This window comes from Capricornis sumatraensis, chromosome X (genome assembly GCF_032405125.1).
Source record: "Capricornis sumatraensis isolate serow.1 chromosome X, serow.2, whole genome shotgun sequence".
Lineage (NCBI taxonomy): Eukaryota > Metazoa > Chordata > Mammalia > Artiodactyla > Bovidae > Capricornis > Capricornis sumatraensis.
The window spans coordinates 111,466,707-111,485,513 of NC_091092.1; the positions used below are offsets into that span (position 1 = coordinate 111,466,707).

The following is an 18,807-nucleotide window of genomic DNA, read 5'->3' on the forward strand; positions in this document are numbered from 1 at the left end:
CAGCATCAGTCCTTCCAATGAATATTCAGGGTTGATTTCCTTTATGATTGACTGGTTTGAACTCCTTTCTGTTCAAGGGACTCTTAAGAGTCTTCTCCAGCACCACAATTCAAAAGCATCAGTTCTTCAGCACTCAGCCTTCTTTATGATCCAACTCTCACATCCCTACATGACTACTGGAAAACCCATAACTTTGACTATACAGAACTTTGTTGGCAAAGTGATGTCTCTGCTTTTTTAATACGCAGTCTAGGTTTGTCATAGCTTTCCTTCCAAGGAGCAGACATTTTTTACTTTCATGCAGTCACTGTCCGTAGTGATTTGGGAACCCAAGAAAAGAAAATCTGTCACTGCTTCCACTTTTCCCCCTTCTATTTGCCATGAAGTGATGGGACCAAATGCCATGATCTTTAGATTTTTTTTTTTTTTAATGTTGAGCTTCAAGCGAGATTTTTCTCTCTCCTTTTTCATCCTCATCAAGGGGCACTGTAGTTCCTTTTCACTTTCTGCCACTAGAGTGGTATCATCTGCTTGTCTGAGGTTGGTGATATTTCTCCCAGCAATCTTGATTCCAGCTAGTGAGTCATCCAGCCTTGCATTTCTCAAGATGTAATCTGCATATACATTAAATAAGCAGGGTGTCAATATACAGCCTTGATGTACTCCTTTCCTAATTTGGAACCACTCTGTTGTTCCATGTCCAATTCTAACTGTTGCTTCTTGACCTGCATACAGATTTCTCAGAAAGCAGGTCAGGTGGTCTGGTATTCCCATCTGTTTAAGAAATTTTTATAGTTTGTTGTGATACACACACTCAAAGGCTTTAGTGTAATCAATGAAGCAGAAGTAGATGTTTTTGTGGAATTCCCTTGCTTTCTCCATGATCCAGTGAATGGTGACAGTTTGATCTCTGATTCCTCTGCCTTTTCTAAAACCAGCTTGCACATCTGGAAGTTCTTGGTTCAAATACTACTGAAGCCTCACTTGAAGGATTTTGAGCATAATTGTGCTATCATGCAAAATGAGCACAATTGTACAGTAGTTTGAATATTATTTGGCATTGCCCTTCTTTGAGATTGGAATGAAAACTGATCTTTTCCAGTCCTCTGGCCACTGCTGAGTTTTGCAAATTTGCTGAAATATTGAGTGCAACACTTTAGCAGCAGCATCTTTTAGGATTTTAAGTCATTCTAAGAAGAATGAATACTCAAAAGGAAAGTTAAAATCAATTTCATTTGCCTTTTGTACAAAATAATTATTTTCAACCAGTTGTCATGTTAGAAAAACTTGGAAAAATAAGATGTTTGTTTATTTTTCATCTCTTCTTCCAAAATTTTAATGGGTATCCTTAAAGTTAAATATCTAATTAAACTTCTTCATCCCATTTTCACCTATATAGCTTTAGATGCATGTGAAGAAAATGAAAACATGTGGTCTTCTATTAGGACAGTCAAAACTGCATTTGATTGCTAATTCTTTCACTTACTATGTGAACAGTGGAAAATTAATCTTATTAATTAATCTCTGAATCTTATTTCTTTCTAAGTAATAACTCTGTTATATAGTTATGACTTGAATTAGCCATAATGTAAAGAGAATGCAACTATAATGATTAATAATAACAAAAATAATAAATCTTATGCTTCCTACCTTCTTTCATCCAGCAATCTATAGCCTTTGTGACACATTTGAATTATTTGGGAGAGTTTGTAAAAATCCCATTGTTCACGGAGAAAACCAAAATCTCTATGAATCATTGAAGTATACTTGATGATATGCAGAGTGATGCATTTAGGGTGAACTATATTTGTGATTGTAATTGCTTTGAAGTGCATCAAAATATATGGATGGATAATGGGATGAATAGATGGATAGATAAGTGATAAAATAGTATAGTTAAATGTTCATGGTAAACTCTAGGTAATTAAAGTAAAAATTTAAAAAAATGAAACTACCATATGATCCACCATTCCACCTTCTGGTTATAAATCCAAAGACCTGAAAATAGGACACCAAAGACATAACTCTATTCGTGTTTCCCATTGCAGCATTCTTCACAATAGCCAAGATATGGAAACGACTGAAAAGCTCCATAATATATGTGTATGTGTACACTCAGCCATGTCATACTCTTTGTGACCCCATGGACTATAGCCTGCAAGGCTCCTCTGTCCATGGGTTTTTCCAGGCAAGAATCCTGGAGCAGCATGCCCCTTCCTTCTCCAAGTGATCTTCCCTACTCAGGGATCGGACCCATGTCTCTTGTGTTTAAGGCATTGCAGGTGGGTTCTTTACCAGCTGAGCCACCAGAAAAGCCCCTCAATGGTAGTCTAGTTAAAGAAGATGTTCACACACACAACATATATACACATACACAAAGGAATGTTACTTATCCATGAGAAAGAATGGGATACTGCCATTTGTAACAACACAGATGAAACTTGAGGTTTTTATACTAAGTGAAATAAGCCAGACAGAGAAAGACAAATGCTGCATGGTATCCCTTATGTATGTAATCTAATAAATAAATAAGTCACAATCATAGAAACAGAGTGTTAAAAAGTGATTTCCTGGAGCTGAGGAATGGCAACACAGAGAGTTTAGATAAAGGGTACAGACTTTTAGCTACAAGATGAATAAGACTGAGGATCAAATGTACAACATGGTAACTCTGCTGCTGCTGCTGCTGCTGCTGCTAAGTCGCTTCAGTCATGTCCAACTCTGTGCGACCCCATAGATGGTAGCCCACCAGGCTCTGCCGTCCCTGGGATTCTCCAGGCAAGAACACTGGAGTGGGTTGCCATTTCCTTCTCCAATGCGTGAAAGTGAAAAGTGAAAGTGAATTCGCTCAGTCGTGTCCAACTCTTAGTGACCCCATGGACTACAGCCTGGTCATGACCCCATGGACTACAGCCTACCAGGCTCCTCCATCCATGGGATTTTCCAGGCAAGAGTACCAGAGTGGGTTGCCATTGCCTTCTCCGTGGTAACTCTAGTTGTTAACAATGTTTGGTATAATTGAAATTTGCTAAGAAAGTAATATTTAAAGGTTCTCACCAAAAAAGAACCCCACAAAATATATTAACTATATAAAGTTATGGATGTAACTATATAAAGTTAAGTGAGTAGATGCAGGGAATCCTTTTCCAATGAGCAAACAAAAGCTCTGATTGGAATTCTAGCTTTTGCTATGGTCTCATTCTGTGTATGATACATTTGCACATGTTTAAAACAGAAAGACAACTGGTAATAATGACTCATCTCTTCCTGACCCAACATAATTAACCCTCTTCCTGAAGGACAAAGTACAGTAGTCACTTTTAGTGTGGGGCAGCTATAGACAAGTAATGTGTTTGCTTCCTTATGGACATATATGTCTTCAGCATGGAGGGCCCTGCTGGCTGATTGCTGGGCCCGCCAATTATGCTGTGACACATTTCCATAGCCTGTGAGAAACACGAAACCACCAAACTAATAGTCATAGCATTAGTGGGAAATCTGGACTTTATTTTACATATATGCAAAATTTTGGCAGAATGTATAGCCAGAGAAATCGTATCAGGATCTATATAGAAAATATTCTGTGTGTTCTTTCTCCAAGGATTTTGTCAGTTATTGTATTACATAAATCTACAATTATTTACTAATTTTGTTCCATATGCTCTTTTGCAATAAAAACTTTAGCAATATTGACCCCCCAAAAAAAAAGTTTAGGTCACAGTACATTCATGAATCTTTATCAGCTTGATCCAGTTCCTTTTGCCTACCTATCATTTAGCCATTTCCTCCATGCCAGTGGTCCCTAAACTAGCAGCATCAGTATCACCTGGGAACTTGTTAGAAACAAAAATTCTTAGGCCTATGATATTAGGAACTCAGAAGGTAAAACTCAGAAATCTGTGTTTTAACAAGCCCTCCAGTCAATTGTTGTTAATTTTAGAACCACTAGTTTGAGCCTTTGAACATGCTGACTCTGCTTCATATAATGTCCATCCTTCTTTCTCTGAGATGCCTCTGCTCACCCGTCTAGACCCCAGTTACTACCTTTTATTCTCATAATTTGGAGAAGGAAATGACAACCCATACCAGTATTCTTGCCTGAAAAATTCCATGGACAGAGGAGCCTGGCGGGCTATAGTCCATGCAGTCGCAAAAGAGTTGGACACAACTTAGTGGCTAAACAACTCTTACAATTCTTTAGGGTAGAATTTTCCTCTATACTGCCATTATCTTTTGTCTTCATTTGAATTCTCCAAAAAGCTGATGCTCAGGAAAGAACTCCAGTACAAACAGGGAGGGAAGTACATGGAACCTCTTAGGGAAGTGAGACAGGAAATAGGAGGGAGCCAATAGAAAGGGTCATTTTCAACCCAATTAAGACTTCTGGTATCCAGAGCTTAATCCTTGTGAGGAATATTTGAGAGATGGCATAAAAGATACACCTTAGAGTTATCCCACTCGAGAGTGCCAAATGAACTGGGGAATTTGTACATCAGTTCCTATGAATCATTGCTGGAGAGCTGCTTCCAGGGGTGTTCATTCCAGAGCAGTTTTGGCTTGCTGTGGGTGGACACAATAGACTTCTGCAGCCAGAGTGAGTCTTCAGGTAGAGCAATCTAAGTGTGGGCATTTCAAAGTTGAGCCACTGTAATACTTTGAAATGGAAAGGCAAGGGGATGTGCACTGGGCAACACTGTATATGTTACGGTGTTGGTACATGTCCTCATTATAACAGCCAATACACACATTAAATTGGGAGTTTCTCATTGGAAGTATAGTATCTTTTTCATCTTTAATACCTCCTGAATTGAACACTGACAACCCCAATATTAAGCACTGAGTAAATGTGTATTAAAGGAATGAATTCATGGTTAAATAAAATATGCAAATACTATACTTCATGTACATTTATAAAGTATATAGAATTTTTTATTTATAGTATATGAGATATTTTATTTCTTCGAAGTTCTATTTCTTTACACACTGTATCATTTTTTTTTAAATTGCTTCTATTCTGTTCTCTTCCTGTACAAGTTGTATTTGCTTGAAAGCATAGCCTACACTGATGTTACTCAAACTGCAGATGAAACACCTAAAATGATAGAAAAGAAACTGCTCTAGTTAAATAATAAAGTAACCCCTACAGGTTTAGACATGTGCCTTCAGGTGTAGGAAAGAAAAAATTTAATGAATATAGTAGTTTTATGCCAAGAATATTTCCCTCATGTACTTGTGCTTTAATAAGATGGAATGTGAAATAGCAAAAGGAGTTTGATTATTATGATGATATTTATTCATAAGTTAGTCAGATATGAAAGTTTCCTTGAGTTATACTGGCTTGAGTTGGGTCAGATGTTAGCTCAGTGAGATTGAAACAAACGTGTCTTACCTATATGATGTTATGCTGGCACTGGTCTGCTCCCAAAGGACATCCATCCTTGGGAGTAGGTGTGGAAGAATCCTCCAAAAGTTTTTAGGACTGGTGGACTCAACTAAAATGAGCATCATGGTCATACTCCTATTAATGGACCCCTGGCATATTTATTTATCATGTGTTTGTATATACAAAATATATATGTGTCTGTATATGTGTATTCATCAGTTCAGCTCAGTTCAGTCCCTCAGTCATGTTCAACTCTTTGCGACCCCATGAATTGCAGCATGCCAGGCCTCCCTGTCCATCACCAACTCCCAGAGTTCACTCAGATATGTGTATACATATACGTATGTACATACTTACACATGCATGGGGCTTCCCTGGTGGCTCAGATGGTAAAGAATCCACCTGCCAATGCAGGAGATGCAAGAGACATGGGTTTGATCCCTGGGTTGGGATGATTCCCTGGAGGAGGGCGTGACAACCCACTCCAGTATCCTTGCCCAGGAAATCCCACGGACAGAGGAGCCAGGTGGGCTATAGTCCATGGGTCACAGAGTCAGACACAACTGAGTGACTAAACATGCACATGTGCACACACATACATATACATAGCCAGAAATCTGCCTTGACATTAATTACTGCTTTTCTAGCTTTTATAAGCCCTTTGGACACTTTCCCTTTGACTTATGGATATATTCACAGCAAAAAAAAGATCATGGTTCTTATTTTCTTTACTACTTACCACCTCTGATAGCATAGATATTTTCTCATTGCTATTTCTAATTGAAATGTTAGTCTGGTTTATTTTTAGCATCAGTTCTCTATTAACTCCATTTGGCTCTTTCAAGTTTTTTTTTTTTTTAATATTGTACTATGTATGCATATTTGAAAACCAAATTACAGTAGTAAAATGGGAATATTTTTTCTTTATTTGGAAAATTATTTTAGAATAAATTGACAATTAAGTATGCCACTGTTATGTTTTTAATTTATGCATTCTTTGAGACTGTTTCCAGGAAACTGAAATGTAGTTCAGTTCAGTCACTCAGTTGTGTCAGACTCTTTGCAACCCCATGAACTGCAGCACGCCAGGCCTCCCTGTCCATCACCAACTCCCAGAGTCCACCCAAACCCATGTCCATTGAGTCGGTAATGCCATCCAACCATCTCATCCTCTGTCATCCCCTTCTCCTCCTGCCCTCAATCTTTCCCAGCATCAGGGTCTTTTCAAATGACTCAGCTCTTCGAATCAGGTGGCCAAAGTGTTGCAGTTTCAGCTTCAGCATCAGTCCTTCCAATGAACACCCAGGACCGGTCTCCCTTAGGATGAATTGGTTGGATCTCCCTGCAGTCCAAGGGACTCTCAAGAGTCTTCTCCAACACCACAGTTCAGAAGCATCAGTTCTTCAGCACTCAACTCTCACATCCATACATGACCACTGGAAAAACCATAGCCTTGACTAGACAGATCTTTGTTGACAAAGTAATGTCTCTAACTTTTTAATATGCTGTGTAGGTTGGTCATAACTTTCCTTCCAAGGATAAGCATCTTTTAATTTCATGGCTGCAATCACCATCTGCAGTGATTTTGGAGCCCAGAACAATAAAGTCAGCCGCTGTTTCCACTGTTTCCCCATCTATTTCCCATGAAGTGATGGGACCGGATGCCATGATCTTAGTTTTCTGATGAAAAATAATAGCTGTATATGTTCATTAATATGGTAGATGATAACTGTTATGTGTATGGGGGGGGGCTCTTGTTAATTATAACTGCCTTACTAAGAAAAGCAGTCTTGTGGAAAGTAATAGTCCTAGTGAAACTGTGTAAGAGATAAAACAGAATTGCTCTTGTAGAATCAAGCTAGGTGAAAAGTTAATTGTTTCAATTTTATTTTTATATGTATATTATTTTGTTCTCATACCAAATGTATTCTAAGATATACAGTGTCATAATATTTATTTTTACTCATGATGGAAAGAAAGGATTGCCCCTATTAAAAAGAGGCAGTTTCATAAGCTGATCTCAAAGTGGAGTATTTTGATTTAGTGAAAACAGGCTATAGAGGAAATGAATATTTTGGCAGCCTAAGAAGCAAAATGTCATATTTTTCTGTTTGGATCCCTCCCTGCATATTTGAAATTTGTATTTTAATGCTTTTGAGAAAGTAATGACACCTAAATGTATTATTATTCACCCTGTAGATCACAATATGTTCACCTCCACCCATTTCATTCTCCCTTGGCAGAAAACAATCAAAGTTAATTTTATAACTAAATCAGGTATACTGTCTTCCCCTCATTCAGAAAGAAACCAGGAAAGACATATGACTGCATCTGCTATAATAGTTTAGGTTTTCTCCATTACAACAGCCATAAAATCATTTTACACATAGTGAAATATCTGAGACTTAAAGGACAATGATACTCAATCTACATGAAGATATCATTCTATTTGTGTGTACAAGTGAGGAAATGTACAGAAGGAGTTATACATATTGTCCTCATTTAAAATTATATATTTAAAAGAAAATGAGCATATATAGCCTTGATAGTTTAATAATATTTTGTAAACATTGCAGTTACATTTATGTCACAATTATGTATACACAATATTTATATTCATATTCTTATATATCTGGATATTATGATTATTATCATTGCCAATATTGAGTACTTACTATGTACCTAACAAACTTTACTATATTATTCCTAATTCTTATACTAGTTCTGTGAAGTGGATCAGTTCAGTTCAGTCTCTCAGTCATGTCCAACTCGGTGACCCCATGGACTGCAGCACACCAGGCTTCCCTGTCCATCACCAACTCCCTGAGCTTGCTAAAACTCATGTCCATAAAGTCAGTGATGCCATCCAGCTATCTCATTCTCTATTGTCCCCTTCTCCTCCCGCCTTCAATCTTTCGCAGCATCAGGGTCTTTTCAAGTGAGTCTGTTCTTCGCATCAGGTGGCCAAAGTATTGGAGTTTCAGCTTCAGCATCGGTCCTTCCAATGAATATTCAGGACTGATTTCCTTTAGGACAGACTGGCTGGACCTCCTTGCAGTTCAAGGGACTCTCAGGAGTCTTCTCCAACACTACAGTTCAAAAGCATCAATTCTTTGGTGCTCAGCTTTCTTTATAGTCCAACTCTCACGACCATACATGACTACTGGAAAAATCAGAGCTTTGACTAGATGGAACTGTTTCAGCAAAGTAATGTCTCTGCTTTTTAATATGCTGTCTAGGTTGGTCATAGCTTTTCTTCCAAGGAGCAAGTGTCTTTTAATTTCATGGCCGCAATAACCATCTGCAGTGATTTTGGAGCCCCAAAAAATAAAGTCTGACACTGTTTCCACTGTTTCCCCATCTATTTCCAATGAAATGATGGGACCTGATGCCATGATCTTCATTTCCTGAATGTTGAGCTTTAAGCCAACTTTTTCGTTCTCCTCTTTCACTTTCATCAAGAGGCTTTTTAGTCCTCTTCACTTTCTGCCATAAGGGTGGTGTCATCTGCATATCTGAGGTTATTGATATTTCTCCCGGCAGTCTTGATTGCAGCTTGTGCTTCTTCCAGCCCAGCATTTCTCATGATGTACTCTGCATAGAACTTAAATAAGCAGGGTGACAATATACAGCCATGATGTACTCCTTTTCCGATTTGAAACCAGTCTGTTGTTCCATGTCCAGTTTTAAATGTTGCTTCTTAACCTGCATACAAATTTCTCAAGAGGCAGATCAGGTGGTCTGGTATTCCCATCTCTTTCAGAATTTTCCACAGTTTATTGTGATCCACACGGTCAAAGGCTTTGGCATAGTCAATAAACCAGATGTTTTTCTGGAGCTCTCTTGCTTTTTCAATGATCCAACAGATGTTGGCAGTTTCATCTCCGGATCCTGTGCCTTTTCTAAATCCAGCTTGAACGTCTGGAAATTCACTGATCACATACTATTGAAGACCAGCTTGGAGAATTTTGAGCATTACTTTGCTATCATGTGGAATGAGTGTAATCATGTGGTAGTATGAACATTCTTTGGCATTGCATTTCTTTGGGATTGGAATGAAAACTGACCTTCTACAGTCCTGTGGCCACTGCTGAGTTTTCCAAATTTGCTGGCATATTGAGTGCAGCACTTTCACAGCATCATCTTTTAAGATTTGAAATCGCTCAACTGGAATCCCATCACCTCCACTAGCTTTGTTCGTAGTGATGCTACCTAAGGCCCACTTGACTTTGCATTCCAGGATGTCTGGTTCTAGGTAAGTGATCACACCATCATGATTATCTGGGTCATGAAGATCTTTTTTGTACAGTTCTTCCATGTATTCTTGCCACCTCTTTTTAATATCTTCTGCTTCTGTTAGGTCTATACCATTTCTGTCCTTTATTGAAGCCCATCTTTGCATGAAATGTTCCCTTGGCAACTCTGATTTTCTTGAAGAAATCTCTAGTCTTTCCCATTCTATTGTTTTCCGCTATTTCTTTGCACTGATCACTGAGGAAGGCTTTCCTATCTCTCCTTGCTATTCTTTGGAACTCTGCTTTCAAATGGATGTATCTTTCCTTTTCTCCTTTGCCTTTAGCTTCCCTTCTTTTCTCAGCTATTTCACAAATGAGAATTCTAACCCAGCAAATTAAATCACTTGCTTGAGTTTACAAAGCACCATTAAACAATAAAGTAGAATTTCAAACCCATGTTTATCTCTCTTCAAATTTCATAAGTTACATAGCTTCCCTGTTTTATGACTTGTTGTATTTTTTTTAATTTTGGTTGTGCTGTGTGGCATGTGGAATTTTATTTCCCTGACCAGAGATAGACCCCACACCCCCTGCATGGAAGCAAATTCCTACCCACTGGACAGCCAGGGAAGTCCCCTATGGCCTGTTTTATTGTTTTTTTTTAAATATAAATTTATTTATTTTAATTGGATGCTAATTACTTTACAATATTGTATTGGTTTTGCCATACATCAACATGAATCCACCACGGGTGTACACGTGTTCCCCATCCTGAACCCACCACCCACCTCCCTCCCCGTACCATCCCTCTGGGTCATCCCAGTGCACCAGCCCCAAGCATCCTGTAGCCTGCATTGAACCTGGACTGGCGATTCATTTCTTATATGATATTATACATGTTTCAATGCCCGTATGGCCTATTTTAAATTGAAAGTATGTCTTCATGCAAATTGTGAGACTATATTGTGGAAGATGTGTACATTTAAATTAAATGCTCACATTTTGTAAAGGAGATCCATGAATAATATATCAGGTCCTCAGAAAGAATTTTACCTTCAACTTTTTAAGAAATTTGGATTATTTTTCTTAGACTGCTGAATCAGTTTCTGTAGCTAACTTTTCCAAAAGATCCTAATATTAAAGGTAACATTGCAGTTCACTAATAGCAAACTATTTTTTCCTACTTTGAGAATTTTTACAGTGTGCTAATTATGCCAAATCAAGACATTGAGATTGCATAATTTTTAGGTTAATATTAGCATAGTCCTGCATTGTTTTCTTTTTTTCAGAAGCAGTGCAGGAATAGCATACCCTGAATATTCTTCCAGCATGACATAACTGTCAAATATTGCACCCTTTTCACAGTCCTTGGTCTGTTAGGACTTTGGACTATAGCAAAGGTGTTTGTAAAAGAGAAGGGCAAACGAGATTTGTGAAATACCAGAGACATTAGTCATATCAGAGATGCTTCTACTTTTCTTTTTATAGCTACTTAAATAATCAGATGTCAAGTGTAGGTGAAGATATATCTACTTACTTGGATACTTATACATTTATCTCAGAGATATTTAGGGTATCTCTCCCTAAGCCAAAATAGTATGTTTAGTCAAAACCCCCATACTCCTACTATATACTTAAGTCAAGCTCTTGATTTGTGTAATACATATATATATATATATATATATATATATATATATGGGTATGTGTGTGATTTTGTGAGTACTTACAATTCAGAAATTCCTTATTTAAGATGACTGAAGCTTTCCCATGCAGCTTTTTCTATTTTAACCTTCTTTCCTGAAAATCTACCTACTTGTAGACAGAAGGAAGTACTATAACACTGATTTTTAGATTCCTTCCAGATATGTAAGCCAATTAGAAACAAGAAAAATTGAAAAAAAAACCACTTTAGAAATCTAAAGAATTTTAAGATTTCTTTAAAAATTTCTAGAGATAACCTGAAGTGTTTGTGAGTCCTTACAAGTAATGCCATCAGCATTGATCTAACTTTATCATTATTATTTTTAAGTTATTAATGTTGTATTCTTTGATATAAGGTGAATTTTATCAATATAACTTTATTCTGAGACACCCCTCTTAAAAAAGTCATAGTCCTTAAGTAAATGTTCATCTTCAGAGTTAAATTAGACCTTGCCAAGTTTGTATAAAGTGTATTAATTGTTTAGAATGGTGTTGAGCTAGATTATCTGTATTTAAAAGTCATTCTGTGTTTTCTGTTATTAAGAGCTACATTTTACTGAAACTATATTGACCTTTTTGAAATGGTTTATGATGTAGACTAAGATATTTTTAAGTTATAAATTCTGTATCAGTGTTATAAAATGTGCCAATTATTAAGTTGTTTTTACCATAGTACTGAAATGTTATTGCTATCTATAGCTTACAGTATGCATTCATTCTTGTCAAAGTGCTGTGTAATGCAGGCAGTATTATCCTAGCTTTATTTATGGTGTACAGAGAGGTAAAATAGTGTACCCAAGCCTTCATGGCTCCTAAATGGAACCAAAAGGAACCAAAGCAAATTACTAATGAACTCTTTTATTCATTCATTTAAAAATGTATTTATTTAAACACTCATTATGTGCCAGGAACTTTGCTTAGGACTAGGAATTCAAAAGTCAATGAGGTGTATTCCTTTCTCTAAAAGGCTCAGAGTCTGCTGGGAAATACAGCTCTGTAAATACATAATTAGTACATGAAGTAGTATATTAATAGAGGTTTTTGTGCAGTGAGAGGAGTTTGTCTTAGGAAGTAACTAATTTCAGGGGAGACAGGCCTCATAGAATAAAGTGACATGGCAGAAGGGTGGCATTTTATGATAAAGCAAAAGGCCCAGGTTAAAAAAGATAGTAGGAGAAAGGTTGGATTGTTATGGAAGTTTTTGAGATATTCAGTGTTTGTAAGTGTAGGATATACACCATGGACTATGTAAATCTCTATGAACATTCATGTTGGAACCAAAGAGGAAGAAGGGATAGCAATGTAGACATAAGTCCAAGAGCGGTCAGAAACTGACTAGGGAAAAGTGAGTTGGGAGATCATGAGGCAAAGTTGTTAGAGGATTTCAAGAAAGGCTATGGAAGTGGGGCTGGAAGGAAGAAGTCAAATTGAAGAGTCATTTCTGGTTTAGAATTTATAGGGTATAGAAATCCGCATGGTGAGAAAGAAAGAGAGGAGCAAAGGATAATCTCAACATTTCTAGCATGGAAATCCTTAACTAAAATTATGAGACTTAGAAGAGAAAATAAGGATTTGTAAACAAGTCATGTTTGAGGTTCACACAGAATGTTCTGGTGAGGATAAAAAAAAAAAAAAAAACAGCTAGATACAGTGCTCAGGTGAGGGTTAGAACCTGGGGCTATGTGCTAATCAGTTTATACAGGAAGGGTAGGTGAAGTACAGCCTGTGGGTCAAATCCAGCCCAACACCTGTTTTTGTAAATAGAGTTTTATTGGGATCTGACCAAACCCATATATGGCTGGTGTTGGGTTACAGTGGCAGAGCTCAATAGTTGTAATAAAGGTTGCGTGACCAACAAGGCATAAATTATTTATTTTCAAGTACTTTATAAAGTTTGCCAACCCCTGCTGTAGGTATTAGCTGAACCTTTAAGATTCAATGCCATCGTATAAGGAAATACCCAGAGAGAAGATCCAGATCCAAAGAGTTCATCTGTAGTAATTAGGTGAACTAGATTTTGTTTTGTATTTTGAGGGAAAAAATGTCCCTGTTTCCTTTGCTGCTGCTGCTGCTAAGTCGCTTCAGTCATGTCTGTCTCTGTGCGACCCCAGAGACGGCAGCCCACCAGGCTCCCCCGTCCCTGGGATTCTCCAGGCAAGAACACTGAAGTGGGTTGCCATTCCCTTCTCCAGTGCATGAAAGTGAAAAGTGAAAGTGAAGTCGCTCGGTTGTCTCTGACCCTCAGCTTCCACGTGAATTGCAGCCTTCCAGGCTCCTCCATCCATGGGATTTTCCAGGCAAGAGTACTGGAATGGGGTGCCATTGCCTTCTCTGTCCTGTTTCCTTTAAGTAATGCAAAAGAGTCCCCTATAATTGGAAAGGGTCACTTTAAGAGTCGATATCTTAAAGAGTTCAAATAAGGTCTGTCTATTCTGTCTGTTCAGGTGGCAATAAATGGAAACATTATGAGAAACAGTTGAAATAGAATGGGTGGAATTTCAGCAGTGAAGAGAGGGAGTAGAGACCAGAGAATGAGTTCCTAAACTCCGGTGTTATAAACACTGTGAGAAACAAACTCAAAGAACTACTCCAAACTGGTGAAGCCTAAGAACCAGACTCATAACCCAGAGAGAATGAAACATAAAATAAACTGGATGTTTCAAAGTAATATGTCAATCCAGAGCTGTAAAATGCTAGCAGTGGATATATCAAATCCAATAAAACTGAATGAGAACACTTACTTTAAAACACTGTATTTGTTTATTTCTTTGCCTAGCTCTATCAATATTTCAAATTATGAAAGTTTTATTTACAATGAGAGCATCCCCGATGGCTCAGTGGGAAAGAACCAACTTGCAATGCAGGAGATAAGGGTTCGATCCCTGGGTCGGGAAGATCCCCTGGAGGAGGAAATGGCAACCCACTCCAGTGTTCTTGCCCGGGAAATCCCATGGAAAGAGCAGCTGGGTGGACTACAGTCCATGGGGTCGCAAGGTATCAGACACGACTGAGCTACTGAGCACAATAACTGGCAGAGTTGGGGGGAGGGTGTGTGAAGTAGGATAGAAGCTTACTTTTCACAGCACACACTTTTATTTTTCCACTGTACACCATTACTTTGTTGTGTTTGTATGCCTTACCTTACAAATTAAAATAGAATCCCCTGCTGAGAAATATATTCTATTTCACACTACATACAAAAATACAATGCTAGAGGATTATCCATCTGAATGGGAAAAAGCAAACTAACAAAACTTTCATAACAAAGTAAAGGAGTATATGTAAATGAATTTTGGATAATGGAGAATTTCTTAAATAGATGTATAAAGTACTAATCATAACATAATAAACTGGCCTATATTGTATATTAATAACTTTTGTATGTCAAAAGACAACATTGAGAGAGTGAAAATGAAAGTCACAGAGTGTGAAAAAATATTTGGAACACACATATAACTAATATAATGTGTGTATCTATAATCATGAAGAAGTCCTATAAGTCTTTAAGAACAATCTGAAAGAAAACTAGAAGTTCTTAACATGTGAGAAGGGGCACAAAGAAGAATTCTGAGCTGCAGACAATGTTTTATAGCTTGATCTGGGTGCTAGTCATAGATTGATCAGTTTTAGTAAATAATGAATGTGCTTTTTCAATAATTTTATTTATTTATTTTTGAATGTGCTGGGTCTTCATTGCTGAATGGGTTTTTCTCTAGTTGTGGCGAGGGATGGCTACTCTCTAGTTGCAACATGTGCATGGGCTTCTGGTTGCCGTGACTTCTCTTGTGGCGTATGGGCTCTCAGGCATGCAGGCTTCAGTAGTTGTGATTCCCAGGCTTTAGCGCACAGGCTCAGTTTTGTGGTGCACAGGCTTTGTTGCGTCACGGCATGTGGGATCTTCCCAGACCAGGATATGAACCCGTGTCTCTTGCATTGCTAGGTGGATTCTTTACCACTGAACCACTAGGGAAGATCACAGATGTGTTTTATGTTTCACAATAACACAAGACTTTGGCCATCTTCACAAAACAAGAAATACAAATGACCAATAAACATGGAAAAACTTGAAGGAACTTATTGGCCAGCCCAATACTTAGTTTTTACTAAATAATTGGATTACTGGGGAAGCTGGGATCAGGAGGCGGGGGCATGGGAAGGTACTATGGTTTGGGGCAAGTGACTAATTTAACTTATATTTATCAGCTCCTCTAATTTGGACCATGAGACTTTAGCCAAGATCCCTCCCACTCACCTACTCAAAGATGAAATATGTAGGAGGCAGTACTTAGCAGCCCAGTGCTGAGTTTGCAGACCTTAAGTATAAAGCCACAATGGATTATGTCAGAAGGCTACTAGGGTATTATTTATTTAAATCTATTTCATGAAATTCAGCACCACCTTAATGGCCTGAAAGTGTTAAAGTATGTCCCAAAGTACCTAAATTACTCCCTAAATGTAATTTATGCTTGAGAATAATCTGATTAACTTGATTTAGAACAGCAGGAAATAAGTTATGCTGCACAGAAATGAAGCAGCAGTGTAATTTTAAATACTGCTTGCATAGTGTATGAGAATTTTAATATTTGCAAAATTTTAAAAATCACTTGGTTTATTATCCCTGTGTTTATACTGACATTTTTTGTCCTTTATTTAGGCAGGTCTACATTTCCTCTTGCTGTCAGGAAAAAAAAATGCAACAACTTTTTTTTTTTTCCCCTCTCTAGTAATAATACAGAGAGTAAAACTTACAGTTATTTCCCTTAATGCTATTTGTAATATCTTTATGTGTTTCCTGTTGTAGCTGCATTTTCCTTCAGTCATGGATGTCCAGTTAATGGAATGAGAGGAATTTAGGGAGCGTAGTGAGTGACTAGAGATTAAATTTATAAATGTAACATTGTAAAACTAGCAAAATTTATATCTGTTCATTCAGGATGTTCCTTAATGGGAAAGAGTTTAATTTTATAAGTAGGCATGATAAAAAATGAAATTTTACACAGTAAATTCAAGAAGAGATTTATAGTTGGCTGTTAACAATACATGTTAAAATGCTAGAAAGTATGTTTAAAATTTTTATGTGATGCTTGAAATGGAGTTTAAAATATTATTACTCACATTAAATGTCATCACATGTAAAGTGCATGCTTTTATTCTTGAATATTTTGTTTGAGCAGAGTTACTCATTTTAACATTAATTTTAATAATAAAATTAAATCAACTTTACTGTTTGCAAAGTTTTAGCAGTTGCAGACTACTGAATGCTCTATATTCAGATATTTACAAAGTGACAGTATAAGTATTGCTGTGGCCAAAAAGTTTGTTTGGATATTTCTGAACGATTTTAAGGAAAAACCCAGATACCCTTTTGGCCAACCTAGTGGTTCATGTCAAGTCTTTAAGTATGCAAAGATTCAGCTTGCAGGAGTTGAGTGAAAATGGAGTAAAGGGAAAGAGGGCATTTCAGGAACACTGGACTAATGTACAGAGTCACGAAATCCTGAGACAGTAGGGCATGGGGGGAAGGGGGAACTGCAGAGAGTCCTTGGTGGCTAGCAATTTCATCCTGCCCCATTTCTGTGGACCTGGAACACAAATGTAAGTAGAGAAGCCTGAGTGTTTCCCTTATGTTCATATCTCCAACTTTGTCTTGCAGCCCTAAGAGGTACCATGATCAACTGTGTGGGCCCTGATGGTTTTCTTCTCTGGGAGAAACTAGATGATAGATAAACTGTGAAGAGGCAGAGGGGTTGGGTGGGAGGAGACTTTGTGGAATCTTCTGGAAGATGGTCGCTGCCAGTGCAGTGAGTGGTGGAGGGACACATCTGCAGCAGCCTAGAAGGAAGAGTATTTATAGCCCAGATGTTGAAGAAATAATCACCTTCCAGTAAATAAAAGCATTGGCAAGAGGGTAAATCTGGTGGTTGGGTAATAGAAAAAAGCAAAGTAGGAAGTGGGCTGATGACTGTAACAGAGGTGGAAAATGACCAAATAACAACTCCTCTGTGGTCTGGTTAGCCTTGGTCTGTTTCTCAAACTATAGTGTATAAAGATGGAGATGGTAGTTGTTAGCATGTGAGATTGTCTTTTAAAAACTATTGTACTTAGTGAGGTAAGTCATACAGAGAAAGATGTTATCTATGTTAGCACTCTATGTTCTCTCTTATATGTGGAATCTAAAAAATTATTATTTTTAGACTCAAAAGCTCAGTATTCATTTTTGTATTTCTAAATACAGAGTAGATGCCAGTTTATAGAATATAGATGATAACATTACAAACAAACCAAAGAGCAACATTAACTATATTCTCAGCAAAACAGTAATTTATGACATTTCTCCAAAAACCAACATAGTTCCAAGTTCAACAATAACAAGGAAAAAAAAAATCACCAGCAGTTGCTACTTTAGAGCTCAAGACATTGTTTTCTACAGAATTTCATGTTTCTACAGTTTGGTTCTCTGTTTCAGAGTATTAATTGCTTTTCAGATGAAAAACCTGGGTGGCAGAGGTGTGTTTGTGTGTGCTGGGGGAGAACCCAGGGTGGAAAAATACTGGGAGTAACAAGAGGTTCATTTCTCTGGTCAGACAACCAAGTGAGGAGGTAGTTATTCTGAGAACTTCTCAAACAGAGAATATTCTATTGATCTACTGAGAGTTGGGGAAATAGGAGCTTCTTTTTGAGACTGAAGATAGCAACAGGACTACTTCTCCTCCAGGGAAGTCAGGACCAGGGTGTCAGTGCAGCTTGACAGTGGCTCTTTTCTGATGTGAGAACTTTAAAAGTATCTTGTTACATTACCACACATGGCAACCCCATACAACCTTGAGTGCCATCATCACTGCTGTTGAGTTTTTTCATTCGGTACTGACGTATTTCTCTTACCAGTGTGTAAAAGGCATCTTCAACATCCTGTCTGGTCTTGGCTGAGGTTTCAATGAATGGAATCCCATAGCTTTTGGCCAGTTCATGGGCTTGTTTTGTGTCAACTGTCCTTGTTGGCAAGTCACACTTGTTTCCTACTAGCACCATAGGTACATCATCCGAGTCCTTTACACGCTTAATCTGTTCCCTGTAGAGGTTAATATCTGCAAATGATTTGCTATTATTGATGGCAAATACACAAAGGAAGCCTTCGCCTGTCCTCATGTATTGGTCTCTCATGGCACTGTACTCCTCTTGTCCAGCTGTATCCAGTATGCCCAACAGACAGGTTTCACCATCTATAACCACCTGTTTTCGGTAGGAATCCTCTATGGTGGGATCATATTCATCTACAAAGTGGTTCTGGATTAGCTGGATTGTCAGTGCACTTTTCCCAACACCACCTGCTCCAACCACCACCAGTTTGTACTCAGTCATTTCACACCAGCAAGAACCTCTAGCTCCACTGCCTCCACTTCGGATAGATTACGACCACAACCGGGAAAGTTGTTGGGAGACCCCGGAACCGCCATGAACAGCCCCCACTAGGGAGCGGCCGGAATGTAA

The 18,807-nt window shown here is 37.9% G+C and overlaps 1 protein-coding gene and 1 pseudogene across 1 annotated transcript in view; one reads left to right on the top strand and one right to left on the bottom strand.

The window, feature by feature from the left end:
• Positions 1 to 18,807, top strand: part of DMD (dystrophin) — a 1,795,368-nt gene that overhangs the window by 575,477 nt on the left and 1,201,084 nt on the right. The window lies entirely within an intron of this gene.
• Positions 17,828 to 18,715, bottom strand: LOC138070656 (GTPase NRas pseudogene; annotated as a pseudogene).